The sequence below is a fragment of the Phyllobates terribilis genome, unplaced genomic scaffold (assembly GCF_046119375.1).
Source record: "Phyllobates terribilis strain yellow unplaced genomic scaffold, ASM4611937v1 Scaffold_3__8_contigs__length_932513732, whole genome shotgun sequence".
Lineage (NCBI taxonomy): Eukaryota > Metazoa > Chordata > Amphibia > Anura > Dendrobatidae > Phyllobates > Phyllobates terribilis.
The window spans coordinates 194,256,095-194,276,893 of NW_027362763.1; positions in this window are offsets into that span (position 1 = coordinate 194,256,095).

The window sequence follows — 20,799 nt, forward strand, 5'->3', positions numbered from 1 at the left end:
GCATATGCAAGGTATAATGAAAATCACACAAGTCTGATTGATTTTCAAAGCTGCTATTATTATTATTTAGCTCGAAAAAGGGGCCCGCTCCTGAAACGTCACAACAGATGTGTGATTGCACATCCATTCTCTATCCATGATGTTTCCATGAAAAGCTGGTTGTATTTACAGCTGGTGCAATTTTCTCCACGAATTTGCTTTGGATCATCTCACAGGACTTACTGGTGATATCAGCTCTGAAAGCTATTCTATGCAGCAAGTATTTACCTGGTATCCATGCAATTATCTGTGAAGTATTTTTTCTTGTACTTACAAGGGTGTGAAAAAGTGTTTGCCCCCTTCCTGATTTCTTATTCTTTTGTATGTTTGTCACACTTAAATGTTTCATATCTTAAAACAAATTTAAATATTAGACAAAGATAACACAAGTAAACACAAAATGCAGTTTTTAAATTAAAGTATTTATTATTAAGAGAAAAAGAAATCCAAACCTTCAGGGCCCTGTGTAAAAAGTGATTGCCCCCTAAACCTAATAACTGGTTGGGCCACCCTTAGCAGCAACAACTGCAATCAAGCATTTCTGATAACTGGCAATGAGTCTTTTACGACGCTCTGAAGGAATTTTGGCCACTCATCTTTGCAAAATTGATGTAATTCAGCCACATTGGAGGGTTTCTGAGCATGAACCGCCTTTTTAAGGTCATGCCACAGCATCTCAATCAGATTAAGGTCAGGACTTTAACTGTGACACACATGAAAATGAATAAGAAATCAGGAAGGGGCCAAACAGTTTTTCACACCACTGTATACTATCTTGTTGGAATGCTTACTCCAAGTAAATAATAGCAACTTTGAAAATTAATTGGACTTTTGTCCTTTTCATTATACCTTGTACATGCTTTTTTTTAGTGTATGGTCTTTTTCCCGCAGTTTGTTGCACAGCTATTAAGTCGCTTTTTTATTGCTTGTTTAGTATCAGTCCTGAAAAATCACATTCTCTTTGGCTCCCACCATTGGCAGTTTCCAGAGCAGCTCTGCTATTCATTGCTTATTTGAGCCATACGCTTGTTCAAATGCACTATTATCTCTATATGCAAATATAATAGTAATAGTGTAGACTTTAGAACATGCTCTGACAAACTATTAATGTGTCTCAGTAGCAACAAAAAGCTCAACTGTAGGCCATGGCCCCACTATCAGTATTTGGTCAGTATTCGGTCAGTATTTTTTCTCAGGAGTGGGAGCCAAAACCAGGAGTGGGTGATAAATGCAGAATTGGTGACTTGTTTCTATTATACCTTTTCTCTGATTGTTCCTGGCCTGGTTTTGGCTCCCACTCCTGAGCAAAAATACTGACAGAATACTGACCAAATACTGATAGTGGGGCCGTAGCCTTAGGCAAAGCTACTGAGCCAGATCTGTCACTCAAGGAGGAGTGCTCCCCCCAGTAACAACAAGCAAGTGAAAGAGGCTGTGGAGCAATGTGCTGCTAAAGACACAAGTTAAAGGGGTGTCCAATACCTATAATGCCCTTTGTGAATATCTATTTTAAAGCCCTAACCAGTTTTGTAATTAGCATTATTATACATTTTTCTGCCATTCTCCCTATACAGCTATTTTCTATATATGTCATTGTTTTCTTTACTTCCTGTGACATTTTGTTTGATGGGGGTCTCAAACACAATATCACAGGAGGATGGCCCTGCAGTCACCTCCTTGCAACTTCTATACCCCCCCTGAAAAGGGAAGTCATCAGGGGGCAGCGCTATGGTCACTTACCACAGCTACTGTCACCACCATCCCCTGATGATGTCCTGTTTCATGGGGAAGTGATGAAGAAGAGAAAGTATCTTGAATGGCCAACGCCAAACCTCTTCTCTGCCTGCTGCCCGAAGCTTCAAGTAGCCGCCACTTTAAGAATAACACTTTACCTCAATTACCCTATTTATTATATTGATGGCTGGATGTACAGTACAAGCACTTTTTACCATTCACCTTTCCTGTCTTCCCTATTTCCTCATAGATTGTCAGCTTGTGAGCAGGGCCCTCACTCCTCTTGGTATCTGTAGATTTATGTGTTTACTCTGTAATGTCTTTATTGTCTGTACAAGTCCCCTCTGTAATGTAAAGTGCTACAGAATATGTTGGCGCTATAGAAATAAAAATTATTATTATAATAAACAGTGGGCTCAAACTGGGAGGAAATGGCTGTAATAATATTGTAAGATACGTAGTATTTAATTAAAATGTAGTTTATTTCAGCAGATGGAGGCACAACTAAATAAGAAAAAATAACTACAAATATGTAGTAAATAAATAAAAAATAATACCTGAAAAGTAAGATCTGACAAGAACATTGCACATGTAATGGTAAATGTTAGTAGAAAGTCTCTATGGAACATATCTGTGAAAATGTCCTTGTCATAGTGACCTTGAATATGCTCTGTATGTTCCATTGCCCTGGGAAATTCATACTGGCTAAACCTTGTCTGTTCTGAAAGGTCATAATGCTACGTATGTAGCAACATTGCGAAAGCGATGAAAGAAATTTTATAAGGAAAGTAAAATATGCATAAAAAATGTAATATGTAAACACTTTGTCTATTGTAATACAAGCAATAGAATATTACACTTTGTAAAACCATGGACAATAAATGCAGTGCATTATATTCACCAATAATAGAAAATAGAAAAGGGAAATATTTTAAGGAAGGACTCCCATCAAAGTTTTTATCATAATATATTGCAATCATCATATTATATAGCACTGTGCACTTACAATTGCTCAGTTTGCCTTTCTACACAGCTAATTCTTCTCTTTTCCATTAGGTTTATGACATTACTTGATTAAAAAATGATTAGCTGAATCCTTCTAAGCACTATGTAAAAACAGGAGGTCAATTTTCCCTGTATGAGTCATGAGTCACTGCAAAAGTCCCTGGCAGGGGAGCAGCTGTGTCAGCAGTAGGTGAAGAGGGGAATGATTTTTGCAGGAACAAGAGACTTCCTGTTTCCACATACTGTAGAGCAGAGAGCACATTCAGTAATGAACAAATGATTTTTGGGACTAATATTCTTTAAACAAAAGAGCATTCATAGAAGAACTATCTTTCTTTGAACAAAAGATATATCGGATAACTTTCAGATAAAAAAAATGAAACACCGCCAACTTCACTTCAAACAATGACAGTCTGAAATCAGACTGCTAAAATGATAATTCAAAATTGTATTAATATGTAGTGCTTCAACAGCAGGATATATCAAAGTCCAGTGCAGTGATGTTGAACGCTCGATATCATTTAAAAAACAGGAAAAATGTTTTGGCGCACTTAACTTCGACATTTCCATACTTAATCAGCTGTCTTCTACTTCAGATGAAAGATTTTAAATATCCTGTAACTTGTTCAATTGAAAGAGTGTATAGTGCTAAACCACAAAGAAAACATAATATAAAATGATTTATTGATTATGCTCACAAACAAACATGTTAAAAAATGTCTTAATCAAAAAAATATATAGGCAACCCAAGGTTTCACCTGCTAAATTGGCTTCTTAACGGACATGATCAGCATTGGAATCCAAGTTCTAAAATATTACATAATAAAACATTTTTGCTTTTTATACCAATATGCTTTAAAGTAACTGTTCCTCTTTAATAATTCTAAGTGACATCTCTTGATTTGGCACGACCTCTTGCTCTTGAGCATAACTGATTCCTTTAAAGAGGTCCTGTCACTAGTGTTGAGCATTCCGATACTGAAATATCGGGTATCGACCGATATTCGCGGTATCGGAGTTCCGATACTGAGTTCCGATACTTTTAGAATATCGAATACCGGAATCGGAAGTTCCCATAATGCCTGTGCTCTGCAGTGTCTCTGAAGGATGACAAGCTGGATGGCAGCGCTCAGCTTACTGTACTTGTCATTTAGTGTTAAAGGATTTATTTAAAAAAATAATAGCGTTTTCATGCACTGTCTCTTTAAAAAAGCCGGTCAGCAATTCAGCAGCGGTATACACCGGTACCCGACAATTTACAACAGAAAGAATAGAGCATTACACATAGATTAGATAGATAGAAACATGTCAGTCACATATATAAGAAGTACAGTGACAGTGTTGCTTACTGTACTTGTCATTTAGTGTTAAATGATTTATTAAAAAAAATAATAGTGTTTTCATGCACCGTCTCTTTAAAAAAGCCGGCCGGCAATTCAGCAGCGGTACCCGACAATTTAGAATAGAAAGAATAGAGCATCACACATAGATTAGATAGATAGAAACATGTCTGTCACATATATAATAAGTACAGTGACAGTTGATTACTGTACTTGTCATTTAGTGTTAAAATAAAGGATTTATTAAAAAAAAAAATTGGCGTGGGGTTCCCCGTAATTTTTGTCTCTAGCGGAGGTTAAGCAGACGGCTGCGGCAGATGTTTGAAGCCTGGGAAGGGGGTAATACCCATGGAGCTTCCCAAGCTACTAATATCAGCCCCCAGCTGAATACCTAGCCTTTACTAGCTATTAAAATGGGGGACCCCCCCAAAAAAAATGACATGGTGTCCTAGATATTTTAAAAGCTAGCAAAGGCTAGGCAGACAGCTGGGGGCTGATATTAATATCCCAGGAAGGGTGCCATGAATATTGGCCCCCTCCCAGGCTAGAAACACCAGCCGTCAGCCACCCCAGAAATGGCGCATCCATAGTATGCGCCAATTCTGGCACTTAGCCTCGCTCTTCCCACTGCCCTGTAGCCGTGGCAGTGGGGTAATAGGGCTGGGGTTGATGTCAGCTTATAATGCCAGCTGACATCAAGCCCAGGTTAGTAATGGAGAGGCGTCTATAAGACACCCCCATTACTAACCCCACAGTCAAAGTTTAAAAAAAGCACAAACACCCAGAATAAAGTCCTTTAATTGAAATAAACACACAATTCTTTAATGTTCTAAATTAAACCATACTTACCATCACGCCCATTCCAGCTGAAGCCAACGATCTCCTGCAATAAAAGTAAAATAATAAACCAACATCATCCTTACCTTTCCATGGCTCCCACGACAGCTTCAGCTCTGCTACATTCACATGACAGGCTGGATCGCAGCCGAAAGCTGCCATCCAGCTTGCCATGCCACACACACTGAGAAGTGCAGGCATGCTTGCGCTCCTCAGTCTCTCGCTGTGACTGCATCCAGATGAGCCGAGTTCATGTCCAATGAACTCAGCTCACCTCATGCACGTCACTGACAGCGTGGGAAAATTCTCCTGCACTCAGCGCTTCAGCGTGAGAATTCTCCCACGCTGTCAGTGACGTGCATGAGGTGAGCTGAGTTCATTGGACATGAGCTCACCTCATGCACATCACTGACAGCGTGGGAAAATTCTCCTGCACTCAGCGCTTCAGCGTGAGAATTCTCCCACGCTGTCAGTGACGTGCATGAGGTGAGCTGAGTTCATTGGACATGAGCTCACCTCATGCACGTCACTGACAGCGTGGGAAAATTCTCCTGCACTCAGCGCTTCAGCGGGAGAATTCTCCCACGCTGTCAGTGACGTGCATGAGGTGAGCTGAGTTCACTGGACATGAGCTCACATCATGCACGTCACTGACAGCGTGGGAAAATTCTCCTGCACTCAGCGCTTCAGCATGAGAATTCTCCCACGCTGTCAGTGACGTGCATGAGGTGAGCTGAGTTCATTGGACATGAGCTCACCTCATGCACGTCACTGACAGCGTGGGAAAATTCTCCTGCACTCAGAGCTTCAGCGTGAGAATTCTCCCACGCTGTCAGTGACGTGCATGAGGTGAGCTGAGTTCATTGGACATGAGCTCACCTCATGCACGTCACTGACAGTGTGGGAAAATTCTCCTGCACTCAGCGCTTCAGCGTGAGAATTCTCCCATGCTGTCAGTGACATGCATGAGGTGAGCTGAGTTCATTGGACATGAGCTCACCTCATGCACGTCACTGACAGCGTGGGAAAATTCTCCTGCACTCAGCGCTTCAGCGGGAGAATTCTCCCACGCTGTCAGTGACGTGCATGAGGTGAGCTGAGTCCATTGGACATGAGCTCACCTCATGCACGTCACTGACAGCGTGGAAAATTCTCCTGCACTCAGCGCTTCAGCGGGAGAATTCTCCCACGCTGTCAGTGACGTGCATGAGGTGAGCTGAGTCCATTGGACATGAGCTCACATCATGCACGTCACTGACAGCGTGGGAAAATTCTCCTGCACTCAGCGCTTCAGCGGGAGAATTCTTCCACGCTGTCAGTGACGTGCATGAGGTGCGCTGAGTCCATTGGACATGAGCTCACCTCATGCACGTCACTGACAGCGTGGGAAAATTCTCCTGCGCTCAACGCTTCAGCAGGAGAATTCTCCCACGCTGTCAGTGACGTGCATGAGGTGAGCTCATGTCCAATGAACTCAGCTCACCTCATGCACGTCACTGACAGCGTGGGAAAATTCTCACGGTGAAGCGCTGAGTGCAGGAGAATTTTCCCAGGCTGTCAGTGACGAGCATGAGGTGAGCTGAGTTCATTGGACATGACCTCGGATCATCTTTATGCCGTCACAGCCAGACACCGAGGAGCGCAAGCATGCCTGCGCTTCTCAGTGTCTGCGGCATGGCAAGCCGGATGGTAGCTTTCTGCTGCGATCCAGCCTGTCATGTTAATATAGCAGAGCTGGAGCCGTCGTGGGAACCATGGAAAGGTAAGGATGAGGTTGCTTTATTATTTTACTTTTATTGCAGGAGATCGTTGGCTTCAGCTGGAATGGGCGTGATGGTAAGTATGGTTTAATTTAGAACAATAAAGAATTGTGTCTTTATTTGAATTAAAGACTTTATTCTGGGTGTTTGTGTTTTTTTTTAAACTTCGACTATGGGGTTAGTAATGGGGGTGTCTTATAGACGCCTCTCCATTACTAACCTGGGCTTGATGTCAGCTGGCATTATAAGCTGACATCAACCCCAGCCCTTTTATCCCACTGCCACAGCTACAGGGCAGTGGGAAGAGCGAGGCTAAGTGCCAGAATTGGCGCATCCTATGGATGCGCCATTTCTGGGGCAGCTGACGGTTGGTGTTTCTAGCCTGGGAGGGGGCCAATATTCAAGGCACCCTTCCTGGGCTATTAATATCAGCCCCCAGCTGTCTGCCTAGCCATTGCTAGCTATTAAAATAGGGGGGACCCCATGTCATTTTTTTGGGGGTCCCCCATTTTAATAGTTAGTAAAGGCGAGGTATTCTGCTGGGGGCTGATATTAGTAGCCTGGGAAGCTCCGTGGGTATTACCCCCTTCCCAGGCTTCAAACATCTGCCACAGCCGTCTGCTTAACCTCCGCTAGAGACTAAAATTACGGGGAACCCCACGCCAATTTTTTCTTTTAATAAATCCTTTATTTTAACACTAAATGACAAGTACAGTAATCAACACTATCACTGTACTTCTTATATATGTGAGTGACATGTTTCTATCTATCTAATCTATGTGTGATGCTCTATTCTTTCTGTTATAAATTGTCGGGTACCGGTGTATGCCGCTGATGAATTGCCGGCTTTTCATGTAATACATTCTACATTATTCTTAGTTGTTTTCCTTCATGTAGAATTAACCTACAAGGAAAGAAAGAGTTTATTTTTATTCCGATATTTATGTCCCATTGACTTGCATTGGTTTCCGGTATCGGAATCGGCGATATCTGATACTTTTTAGATATCGGTCCGATCCAATCCGATCCGATATTTCCCGATATCGGAAGGTATCGCTCAAAACTACCTGTCACTTGTTCAAAAAAATTTAGTTAAATATCTTGTAAAAATTCCTGATCTCCCTTAATTCTGCTGCTTTTTTTTGCATTGTGTCCCTCCATTACAGAGATATTCACATTTTCTGGAGCGCAGTATGTGAATCGCTGCTTATAGTATAACTGTGCATTTCTTTACAGCCTTCTCACAGGGAGTGTGATGTCACTCTTCCTTCCCAGACGCTGACAATCACAGTTCAGCAGCCTCAGACACTGCTAGACTGCTAGATCATCTGCCGAGCTGTGATTGTCAGTGTCCAGGAGGGATAAAAGCACATGTCCACAGAAAAGAATCTTAAGAAATGTCTAGTTGGTCTGCAAACAGAGATTTCACAAACTGTGCTCCAAAAGTAACAAATGTGAATACCTCTGCAATGGAGTGATCCATCAATAAATGGAAAAGAGCGTCAGAATCAGGGGAGCTCTGGGATTTTTATTTAACTGGATATTTCTTAGCAAGTGACAAGACTTTTTTTAAATAGAAAGGTTTTGGCCTCATTGCAAATGGCAATGCCCTTGTGTGTTACAACCTGATTTTCCTGCTAAGTTGTGGATTGGGCTTAGTTACAGAGGCATGAAATGGTAAAGATATTTTAACCATTGCAGAGAGACCGTAGGATGAAAGGTAAAGACATACTGATAGGGAATCTAGATTGTGAGCCCCGATGGGGACAGCAACGATAATGTATGTAAAGTGCTGCGGAATATGTTAGCGCTATGTAAAAATAAAGATTATTATTATTACAGACAACCATAGAGTTTGTTGAGGAGATGAGCAGCAAGAAGATCATGTGTGATATAGTGAGAAACACCTTCAAATGGGAAGTGAACAACTCAAACAAGTTAGTGGCAGTAAACCCAATGAGACAAAGTGGTAAGATTCCTCTACACATGTCTAGTTGCTGCAGCAGGTCAAGTTTGCCTATAGTTTCCTTATAAGTGAAAAGGACTAGAGTTTGTGAAGCTGACTAGTTACTTCTCACGGACAAGCCAAGAAACGGGAGTAAAGGAATCCGAGGTCAAATACCAAAAGTGTCGAAGGGGCTAGACAAACGAACAGTCAAATGGCAAAGTCTAACGTCAGGCCACAAAGATCAGAACAGCAGAACACAGAGCCTAAAGTACACACACCACCGAACAAAGCTATGATTGGCAATGGTTTGACCATTGTCAGCTAACTAAATAGCGAGGCAATCACCCAGAAAGGGTGGAGGAAACTCAGCAGTACCAGATTTGCATGGGGATAGCCCATCATGCCCCAAGCCTTGATGGGGTGGCCGGGCTATCCCATTCACAAAACCGATAGCCCAGCATGCCCCTTAAATCCATAGAGCGGCTGAACTGTTACTCACTAACTCTCTAGGACACAGTGAGTGGCAGAATCGTGACGGAGTTTACTAATACTGTATTGGACCACAGTCATTCCCTAAGGATCCAAACCTTGTTTCACTCAGACATTCGGACAATTGATATTGTATACCTGTACCAAAAGAGCTCCATATTTTCACTGGATTTTTATAAAGGAATATCCATGTATTATTGGATAAGTCTTGTTTATTCTTCTTGGGATGTTAATAATTTTTCAATTTGAACTTAGGAGTCACAATTTAAAAGTATAAACTTTGAGTCACCTAACCTTAACATATTTGCATAGATTTACAGAGAATACACTCACATCGATCAATGTTCCCATTACATCCTAATTTCCATCTCTAATACAATTCCAATTCCATCGTAAGCCAATTAAACTAAGGATGTATTTAAAGCATGGGAATAAACCACTACACATATAGAAAGATACTCAGATGATAACCCAGTCATATCTGGATACATTGCTGCATTTTTCCTCAGGAGCAGACACTCCCAGATGCATTAGCGTGCTGTCATCTAATGTACATCTCTATATCCGATAAGATGAACAGCTGCTGAAAGGTTGCAAAAATATTTGATACTTATGTTAAAGAGCCTGTCGTCTGGTATTGAAATAATTGTTACAATTAGTTTGTAATGGGACCCCCTGATGATATTCACATTACTAAGATTGTTCATTCGGATTATACTCTATGAAGGGGCATGTGTAATTATTGGAATATCTGTTGCAGAACAAGTGGAGAGATTTATAGGAAGCGTTCAGAGTAAAATATTATTTCCCTTAGCAAGTGAATGGCGATATAATGTGTCCACCGTGACAAATGGAGTGCCTGTGTTATAAGAAGAAACAGCATTTGATTTGTCCAGTAATCAATGATGTGTGGAACCACAGATTGATGTGGGTATTGGAAAAAGAACAGTCTCCGGTTTGGAAAGCTTGTATTATAACGTTATTAGGATTTAAGGTTTCGTTACAACGAAAACTAACTTAGCATAGGTTTTATATATATATATATATATATATATATATATATTCAGTAAATTTATAAAAACAGAAAAAGCAAATCTCTACTTAATTTCCAATATGATTGAGTTATCCATGGTTCTGTGTCTGAAAAAAAATGTAAAATGGACATACTTAGAATCAATTACATGATTTAGAAGAAATCAATAGTAAAAAAAAGTGTAAAAACAATAGCATTGTAAAACATTTTAAAATGACGAAACACTTGCATTTATCTTGAAATAACAATTTTGCCAAATCTCTGTAATGTACCTCTCCTACTCCTCAACAGTAACTGTGTCACCATTTCTCTTGATGGAGTGTGTTCCTACCTAGTTGGATACTGGACATACTGTTAGACAATGTCAAAGTGTATATGCAAACTCTATGTTCACATGTCCATGTTTTCTTGCAAACCAAGGATCTACAAAAAAGAACAAAAAACAGACATGTCGACTTTTGATCTGAATGACGGATCTAACTTGCGCATTGCAATCAATAGATCTGAGGAAGAATAATGAACAGCACACAGATACTATCCACCTGTAAGTGCTATTTTTACGGTTTAATAGGTAGGAAAAAAATGGATGCCGCACTGATGAGAACAATGGACACAGAGATAAAAGATGGGTGAAAAACGGATCTAGCACTCTGATAAAAATGTATTCTTTTTTTATTAAATGTAAAAATAACTCAGATGTCTGAATGAGGCCTCACAGACCAATTCCGATCAATGGGCCTTTTCCGATGTCCTTTATTTCAAACTAATAGTCCACAAAAAAAAATGGAGACATTCCCAACTTTGATAGTGTTGCGGACCAAAGTCGCACATTTAAGTTTAGGTGTCTGTGGAAAAAAACAGATAGCTCTCAAATACCACCCATGTGTCATCTAAGTGCTGTCCGTTTCTAACTGTACTGTTGATAGAAGCTTTGAATTATATTTCATTTAGGAAAATGGATGACCTCCAGATTGTAAACTAACTCGGAAGAAAAATACATCAGGCACACTGAAAATAAAACTGTCCGATTTTCACGTACTAGAAGAAAGAATTGACATGTGAAACACAACTAGCATTCCTATTTCACAGGAAATAAAAATACACAGGACAGTTGAAAAGTCCTTTAGAAAAATGTTTGCGATCCATGAGAGTCTCTGGAAATAGTTGTCAGGATTCATCAAAGCTCTATTCTGGCTTCAGATGTAAAAATATTTTTATCTACCCTTCTATTTTGAGCACACAATTCAATGCTGAAACTAGATTACTGAAACTGCACATATTTCTCATCTGCATCCTTTCCTTTTAAAAATAAACTGCACACAGACGCATACAATTAAATGAAACTATTCACACATCCATTTTTCTTTAATGGATCCATGTGTCTGCTCCGTTAAAGAGGACGTTTCACCAAATTTTTAATTAACCCCTAATTTTACAATTCTAATTAGTGTGAGCTTACGGGGTAATAACGCTTCAATGGATCCCATTGATTCTGAGAATGTTTTTCCGTGACATATTGTACTTCATGATAGTGGTAAAAAAAATTCATATGACTTGCATTTATTTGTGAAAATATCAGAAATTTGGTGAAAATTTTGCAATTTTCAAACTTTTTAATCTTATGCCCTTAAACCACAGAGATATGTCACAAAAAAATAGTTAATAAATAACATTTACTACATGTCTACTTTACATCAGCATCATTTTTTAAACAATTTTTTTTTGTTACAAAGTTTGAAGGGTTAAAAGTTGATCAGCAATTTTTAATTTTTCCAACAAAATTTACAAAACCATTTTTTAGGGACCACATCACATTTGAAGTGACTTTAGGGGGCCTACATGACAGAAAATACCCAAAGGTGACACCATTCTGAAAACTGCACCCCTCAAAACCACATTTAAGAGGTTTATTAACCCTACAGGTGCTTCACAGGAATTAATGCAATGTGGAAGTAAAAAAATTAACATTTTACTTTTATTCACAAACATTTTACTATAGGGTAACAGGAGAAATTAATGAACAAATTTTGGGTTCCATTTTCTCCTGGGTGAACAGCAGGGCTAGGAAGGGAAGAAGCACCATTTGACTTTTTGAACGAAAAATTGTCTGCAATCGTTAGTGTAACACCATGTTGGGTTTGAAGAGTCCCTTATGTGCTAGACAGTGGAAACTCCCCACAAGTGAAGCCATTTTGGAAACTAGAACCCTCAGGGAATTTATGGTCTGAGCACCTTGAACCCCCAGGTGCTTCACAGAAGTTTATAACGTAGACCCGTGAAAATAAAATGTCATATTTTTCCACAAAAATGTTTTTAGCCACAAATTTCTCCTGAGCACGCCGATACCCCATATGCGGAGGAAAACTACTGTTTAGGCACACCGTACGGCTCGGAAGAGAAAAAGCGCCATATGACTTTTTCAACGCAAAATTTGCTGGAATCATTAGCGGATGCCATGTCGTGTTTGGACAGCCCCTGATGTGCCTAAACAGTGGAAACCCCCGACAAGTGACCCAAACTAAACCCATCAAGGAATGTATCTAGATGTTTGGTAAGAGCTTTGAACTACCAGGTGCTTCACAGAAGTTTAAAACGTTGAGCTATGAAAATAAAAAAAATAATTTTTTTCCACAAAAATGTTTTTAGCCCCAAATTTTGCATTTTCACAAGGGTGACAGGGTAAAATGCACCATTCAATTTGTTGTGCAATTTCTCCTGAGTACACTGATACCCCATATGTGGTCAAAAAATACTTTTGAGGCACAGTGAAAAGCTCAGAAGGGAAGAGGTGCCATATTGGAGTTCAGGTTTTGCTGGAATGGTTTTAGGGTGCCATGTCACATTGGCAGTGCCCCTGAGGTGCCAGAACAACAGAAATCCCCCATAAGTGACATCATTTTACAAACTACATCTTTCAATGAATTCATCTAGGGGTGCAGTGAGCATGTTGACATTACTTGTGCCTCACAGAAATGTATGCCATTGGGCACAGGGAAAAAATATATATTTATTTATTATTATGAAGAGGCCTGAGTAGTCTCGAAAGCTTGCAACCTGTTACCATCTTTTCAGTTAGCCATTAAAAGGTATCAACCACTGAGGACTCTCAAATCTAAATATTTTTCTACCATTGGGCAGTGAAGAAAGAATAAATTACATTTTTCCTCTAAAATGTTGTTTTAGCCCCATATTTGTAATGTTTATAAGGGCTGTCATAGAAAACATTACGATCCATAACACACACCAGTGAAGGAGCATTCCCCCCCCCCCCCTCCTCTCACACAGAATCTCTCTAGAGGGATAATAGCTTACACGCTTTTAAATAGAATTACACAGTTGACATATAGGAAGTGAGGAAATTACGTATAACTAAAATATGGGAAAGGTAATTAAAATTGCTTTCGAACCCCAGACTCCCTGCAGTGCCCAGGTGACTAAAAGAGGATATCTATTGTGGTGAAGCAGCCATGGAGTCTAAGATTAGACAGAAAGGGAAGTGAATATCTAACACCTCTAGAAGTAACTATTGTTACCTCAGAGGAAGCTGGATTTCTGCAACTAGTCAGTTCGGTGCCGATGGGAAGTTATGAATATTGGGGTTTGTATAGATCAGATATTTATGAGATATAAATTTTCGGTGTCGAAGAGAGGTTACGGACGTGACGCACTCACTCACTTCCCCGTGGGTTCACAAGAATCCCTCCAATTAAATAACTGCCTGATAGATGGTGTGAACCGGGTCATGTTTGGTCTCTGGGTAACGGTAAGATCCCAATAAATAATATGACGGCAATATCAAGCATCTGAAATCTTCAGAGGTGTAGATATATCATAAGTTGGGAATTTCATAAAATCCTGAAGGGCTGAGAACAACCCACAACCCAGCCCACATGAGGTCATCAAGGTTGGGTGTATGGGTGTAACTTAGGTGCTGATAAATGGACAAGGCGAATTATGATCTGAGTTGCTGCAGAGAGATACATATCAGTTTATGTATGATTCCCGTCCACAGGACGTTTCCAATCGAAGCGCTCTCCTTCGCTAGTTGATCCATCTCTGTGACCAGCATAGTAAGTTTCTTTTGTTTCTCCTTTTATTTTATGTAATTGTATATACTGTATTGCTTTGTATAATTTTATAAACACTGCCTATCTTTCTAGATTAAATATAAAATGTAATAGTTCTAATCCTTTTGTTCTGTAAACTGCACCCAAAGCCATATGCTAATGGAGCCCAGTCCAATCAGACAGTATGAATGATTGGTGGTGGCAGCAAATAGTTCTTGGTTTATTGTGGAGTTAGCATTGACCGTACCGGGGTATGCATATATTCCAAACATTGGAATCGGATGGGTATATACCATACATTCAATATTAGTTTCCCAATAACCGGCCTACTTGTGGAAACAGCCTGCGGTCTCCGCTGTTAGTCGTCGGTCAATGGCATAATTGTCCGGACGATAGGGGGCAGCAGGGAGCTTTTCATGACAAAAAGATGGATCTGTGTGACTTCCCAGGCTGTGATCTTTGACAAGGGTCAATAGGAAAAAGTAGACCTCTCAGTTTGTTGTGCAATTTCTATGACAATACCCTACAAGTAATCGGGAACTACTTTTGAGGCACAGTGCAAAACTCAGAAGGGAAGGAGTGCCATAATTTAGTGCATATTTTACTGTTATGGTTTGTGGGTGCCATGACCCACTGAAAGAGTCTCTGAGATGCCAGGACAGAAGAACCCCCCATAAGAGACCCCATTTTACAAACTACACCTCTCAATGAATTCATCTAAGTGTGTAGTGATCATATTGACACCACAGGTGTGTCACATAATTTTATACCATTGGGTAGTGAAGAAGAAATAATTACATTTTTAACACAAAAATTTTGTTTTAGGCCCAGATTTTACATTTTCACAAGGGAAAATGGGTAAAAATGGCACCAAAATTTGTCAAACAATTTCTGCTGAATGTGGAAATACCCCATATGTGGCTGTACAGTACTGCTTAGCCACTAGGCGGGACTCGGGAGGGAGATCGCAATTTGCCTCCTGAAGTGCAGATTTTCCTAGAAAAGTTAGCAGACTCCATATAGAGAGCTCTTAAGTGCTAGAAGAGAAGAATCACCCTTCAAGTGACCCCATTTTGGAAATTATACCCTTTGGGAATTTAGATACAGGTGTAGTGATAATTTGACTCCATGGGTGTTTTCTGGAAACAAGAAGCAGTGGATGTTGTGGAGTAAAAATTGGAAATCTGCTATTGTAGTGGCTGTACATTGTATTGACCAGTACACTGTGCCCAGCTTCTGCTTCTGGAGACATGCACCCGTAAATTAGGCGGGCTCTCATTGCTACAGAAATGCCAAACATGTAGATGCTAAATGTGGTTTAGGCACACTGTGGGGTTCAGAAGAGAGGGGGGCTTTTGCATTTGGGAGCGCAAAATTCACTTCATTTCTTTTAGGGGGGCAGGGGTGAGGAGCCATATTGCTTTTACAGAGCCTTTGTACTACCAGTAACGTGGTAGCCCCCTGTATTTCCATTAACAGGTGACGGACCTGAGTGGGGACTTACTTTTTGTGGATTGTGATGAAACTTTTATTGGAAATATTTTACATAACGTTTGAGATCACATTTATCCGGCGCTCATCGCTGAGCACTTATATCGGGGTTTCCAGCTAAATCTCCGAATGACGTGATTCAGATGAAACCCATTCACGATAATGAGGCAGCAGAGTTACTCTGGACTCCGTCTGGCCTCTGTTCAGAGTTGTCCTTTTCAGAGGTACGCAAAACTGTGGCCAACCGCACTTTTATACACGCCTAAAAAGACAGACATCACGGGATCATAGTCCAGACATTGTCCAAAGTGCCTCCATCTGCCTCATTATAGGGAATCTATTGTTGGGGGTTCCGTCTGAATCACGAATTTCAGAGATTTACACGGAAACCCCAATGCAAGCGCCCAGCGCAAAGCGCAGGATAAATGTGCACTGAGCCTTAGTGTGATCTCTGGGATGCTGAACTAACAAATCATCAGCAGGTCAAGAATTTGTTTTATTTATTTTTTACGCCGTTCCTCGTGCGGTGTAAGTGATTAGATGACTTTATTCTTCGGGTCGGTGCGATTACAGCGATACCATATTTATATTCTTTTTTTATGCTTTGCTGCTGTCACACACAAAGATGTTTTTTTTTGCAAAAACTAGTTTTGCATCACCATGTTTCGAGAGCTATAATTTTTCTATATTTCTGCAAACAGAGTCATGTAAGGGCTTGTTTTTTGTGGGACGAGTTGATGTCTTTATTGGTACCATTTGCGGGCACATGACATTTTTTGATCGCTTTCGATTTCGATTTCTGGGAGGTATAATGAACAAAAAACAGCAATTCAGGATTTTTATTTATGTCATTCTGCGTGTGGTAAAATTGATAAGGCAGCTTTATTCTTTGGGTCAGTTACAGCAATACCAGATTTATATAATTTTTTTACGTTTTGGCGCTTTTACACAATAAAAACTATTTTATAGAAAAATTAATTATTTTTGTATCGCTGTATTCTGTGAGCTATAACTTATTTTAGAGCTGCGTGGCAGCTTCTTTTTTGCAGGACAAGATGACGTTTTCAGTGAAATCATTTTTATTTACAATTGTCTTTTTGATCTCGGTTTTATCCCACTTTTTGTTCGGCAGTATGGTGAAAAAGCATAGTTTTTTGCCTCGTTTTTTTTTTTTATGGTTTTCACTAAAGGGATTAATTAGAGGGACAGTTTTATAGGTCGGGTCGTTCCAGATGTGGCGATACCAAATATGTATACTCTTTTTGTTTATTTTTTTTATAAAAATACTTATTTATGGGTACAACATATTTAATGAAAAAACCTGACCAGCACCTCCTAAATGTGAACTGGTGCCAGCTGCAGTAACTGCATAATATACAAAAAGAAAGCACAGCAGCACTCAGTAAGGGCCAAGATACATGAAAACAATGGAAACATTGAATCTAAGCTGTATTAATGCTCAGCAAGATATAGTTACAAAAAACAAAGGTTCTTAGCACATAAATTGACCAATTCACGTGTGCCCATCAACCGCGGCAAGGTGACCTCCCTCTGATGGGTACTGCTCTAGCCCAAAGGTGGCATGTAGGGTACAGCAGTACCCACCAGAAGGAAGTCACCTTGCCGCGGTTGATGGGCACACTTGCCCCCAGTGAAAACTATCTGCTAACACCCACTTGGACTTAACAAAAATTATCTCATTAGTGTCAAATACTTTGGTTGCTAATATCTCTAAGACGAAGAGGTGTAATTAAAAACAAAACAAATAAAACAGTTTTATTCAGCTTAGCAGCCACTTTTAAATCTTGTGTCGAATTCAACATGAGAAATTTGGTGATAGTAGAGAAAAGCTTAATAATCTAACAAGTCTAATTTTGAGAGTTTGTGAAGAACAGAAGTCAATACTGTATATACAGTATGTCACTAAATAAAGGAATACCATCAATTAAGAATTAATCAAGCATGGAGGATGATCAGTGTGAGATTGGGACCACATCTGGGGCTGATGATTAGAGATGAGCGTTGTTCTACTCGAACTGTTCGCCAATCTCAAATTCGAGCTGTTTTGGGCGGTGTTCGAGCCGGTCGGCGAACACGAACAATTTGAGAAAAATTCGGCTGTTCGAGGTTATGTTCGATAACTGTTCGTGCACCAAAATCATAACTGGATTTTTTCTCAGTAATGATGAAAATTAATGTTAATACGCAGTTTGAGTGTACAGCGGGGCGGGGGGAGGGGCAGGGGATGGATCTCTGCAGGAACAATGAAGATCTCCATTTTTTTTTCTCTTTCCCGCATTTGCAGTGGGGAGGTGCAATCTGTCAGCCTATCAGCAGCGCACACACGGAGCGAAGTGCTTTTTTTCACACAAGCAAGGGCATGTGTGATTGGCAGTGTATGTCACATGTCCTTGCCCTATAAGACCAAGCCATTTTCCCCGTCGCCACCATTTTCTCACTGCTGCAGCTGCGTGTTAGACGGCACCGCTGTTGCTGTGTGCGCTATACCTTGTTAATTTCAAGCCAATTTTCGCACAAATATACAGATAGCTTGGGAGTAGGGAATAGTTGTGATTGCAGTCCTTTTAAGGACTAGGTTACAGCATTTCCTACGACTTTTATCAGGCAGGTCTGTGCTCTTAAATAGATAGATTGTGGGAGTAAAGACTAATTGTAATTGGAGTCCTTTTCAGGACTAGGTTACATCAGTTCCTATCAGTTTTTGCCAGGCAGGTCTGTGCCAGTGCTGTGCAAGTTTTTTTCACAGCATTTGGCTGAATCTAGCAAAGCTAATCCTTTTTGGCCTATTGCAGAGTGTGTTAGTCAGTGGAGTAGCCTATCTGTGTTGCAAGATATACCACCTGTGTATAGAATACCAATTTTTTTACTGCACCTAGTGAAGTAAAATCTTTTGGGCATAGCATCATTCTATTAGTCCATCTATACTGACCTCCATCAGGTTGCAAACTGAATATAATTTTTTTCTGCATCTAGCTCTGAAAAAATATTTGGGCTTCTAGCAGTGTGTGGGACTTGGTCTATTAGTCCATCTATACTGACCTCCATCAGGTTGCAAATTAAAAATAATTTTTTTCTTCATTTATCTCTGAAAAAATATTTGGGCTTCTAGCAGCGTGTGGGACTTGTTCTATTAGTCCATCTATACTGACCTCCATCAGGTTGCAAATTAAAAATAATTTTTTTCTGCATCTAGCTCTGAAAAAATATTTGGGCTTCTAGCAGTGTGTGGGACTTGTTCTATTAGTCCTTCTATACTGACGTCCAGCAGGTTGCAAATTGAATATAATTTTTTTCTGCATCTAGCTCTGAAAAAATATTTGGGCTTCTAGCGGTGTGTGGGACTTGGTCTATTAGTCCATCTATACTGACCTCCATCAGGTTGCAAATTAAAAATAATTTTTTTCTGCATCTAGCTCTGAAAAAATATTTGGGCTTCTAGCAGTGTGTGGGACTTGGTCTATTAGTCCAGCTATACTGACCTCCATCAGGTTGCAAATTAAAAATAATTTTTTTCTGCATCTAGCTCTGAAAAAATATTTGGGCTTCTAGCAGTGTGTGGGACTTGGTCTATTAGTCCATCTATACTGACCTCCATCAGGTTGCAAATTGAATAAAAAAATTTTCTGCATCTAGCTCTGAAAAAATATTTGGGCTTCTAGCGGTGTGTGGGACTTGGTCTATTAGTCCATCTATACTGACCTCCATCAGGTTGCAAATTAAAAATAATTTTTTTCTGCATCTAACCCAGCCAATAGTTTTGGCCTAATACCACAGTTTGGCCACTCAGATCTGCTCGGTTACCATCCATTGTTTTTTTGTGCAAACAACTCCAGAGTTGTGAATTAGTTAACCACCAAAATGAGTGGAAAAAGGCCTGCTGCTGGTGGAAAGGGGAATAGGCGTGTTGAGAAGGGGAAAAAAGGTTGTGTCCGTGGGGTAGGTGCAGAAGAAAGACCATCTTCCAGCCAAACTAAAATGTCTACTTCTTTTAGCGGACAATGTGATAAGATCCCTTTCTTACGGCCACGCCAATCGCTACAAATTCCAGATGAGGCACAAAAACAGCAGGTGCTTCAACGGATATCAAGTGCTCCTTTAAGTGGGCTCTCCTCCACATCAACTTCAACATCACAAATACTCCAGTCCTCAAAGGTGTCACCCAAATCGCACTTGCTTCCTCACAGCTCCCAAATCTCCAGCTGCCCGTCTGAGTATGAGGTAGAACAGATGGTTGAGTCTGCAGAGCTGTTTACTCATACTATAGCCTGGGAATCAGAGGTCGACTCCAGCGCTTCTGTGAATCCAGACGAGGAAATGATCTGCACTGATGCCCAGAATCTTTATGAGTCGGATCCAGGACCAGACGCAGAAGGTTCTGACCATAATGTAGACCCTCATTCCCAAACTGTAACTCCTGTTGGTGGAGACAATGAGGAAGACGATGATAAGACTCAAATACCTGATTGGAGCGACAACTTTAGTTTTTTGTCAGGGCAGGAACAGGTTGGCTCTGAGGACGACGGGTGTGATAACGCACAGGGTGATGATGATGAGGTCGGAGATCCCACTTACTGTCAACCCACAGTCAGCCAAGAGATGAGGTCAGCAGAGGAGGTGGAGGAAGATGCTAGTGACGACGAGGTCAGGTTGCGCCTTCCTGGACAGAGACGTAGTACTGGAAGCACGTCAACAACTGCATCCTCAAACACAACTCTGCCTCTCACCACAAGTCGTGGTGGCTCTTCAGGTCGCATGGGTGCTAAGCCTTGCATAGCCTGGGCATTTTTTCAGATCGATAAAGATGACCCAACTCGTGTTATCTGTAACATTTGTCAGCAAAAGCTAAGTAGAGGCCAAAAAATACATAGTTTGAGTACTTCATGCATGAACCGGCACATGGACATGAAGCATAAGTTGCAGTGGGAAGCTCAGTGTGCTACAATGCGGTCTAGCCGGCCGGGCCAACCACCGTCTGCCATATCTTGTGCATCCGCGGCCTCTTCATCCTCTGTGACTGGGGGGACAGCAGTCACAC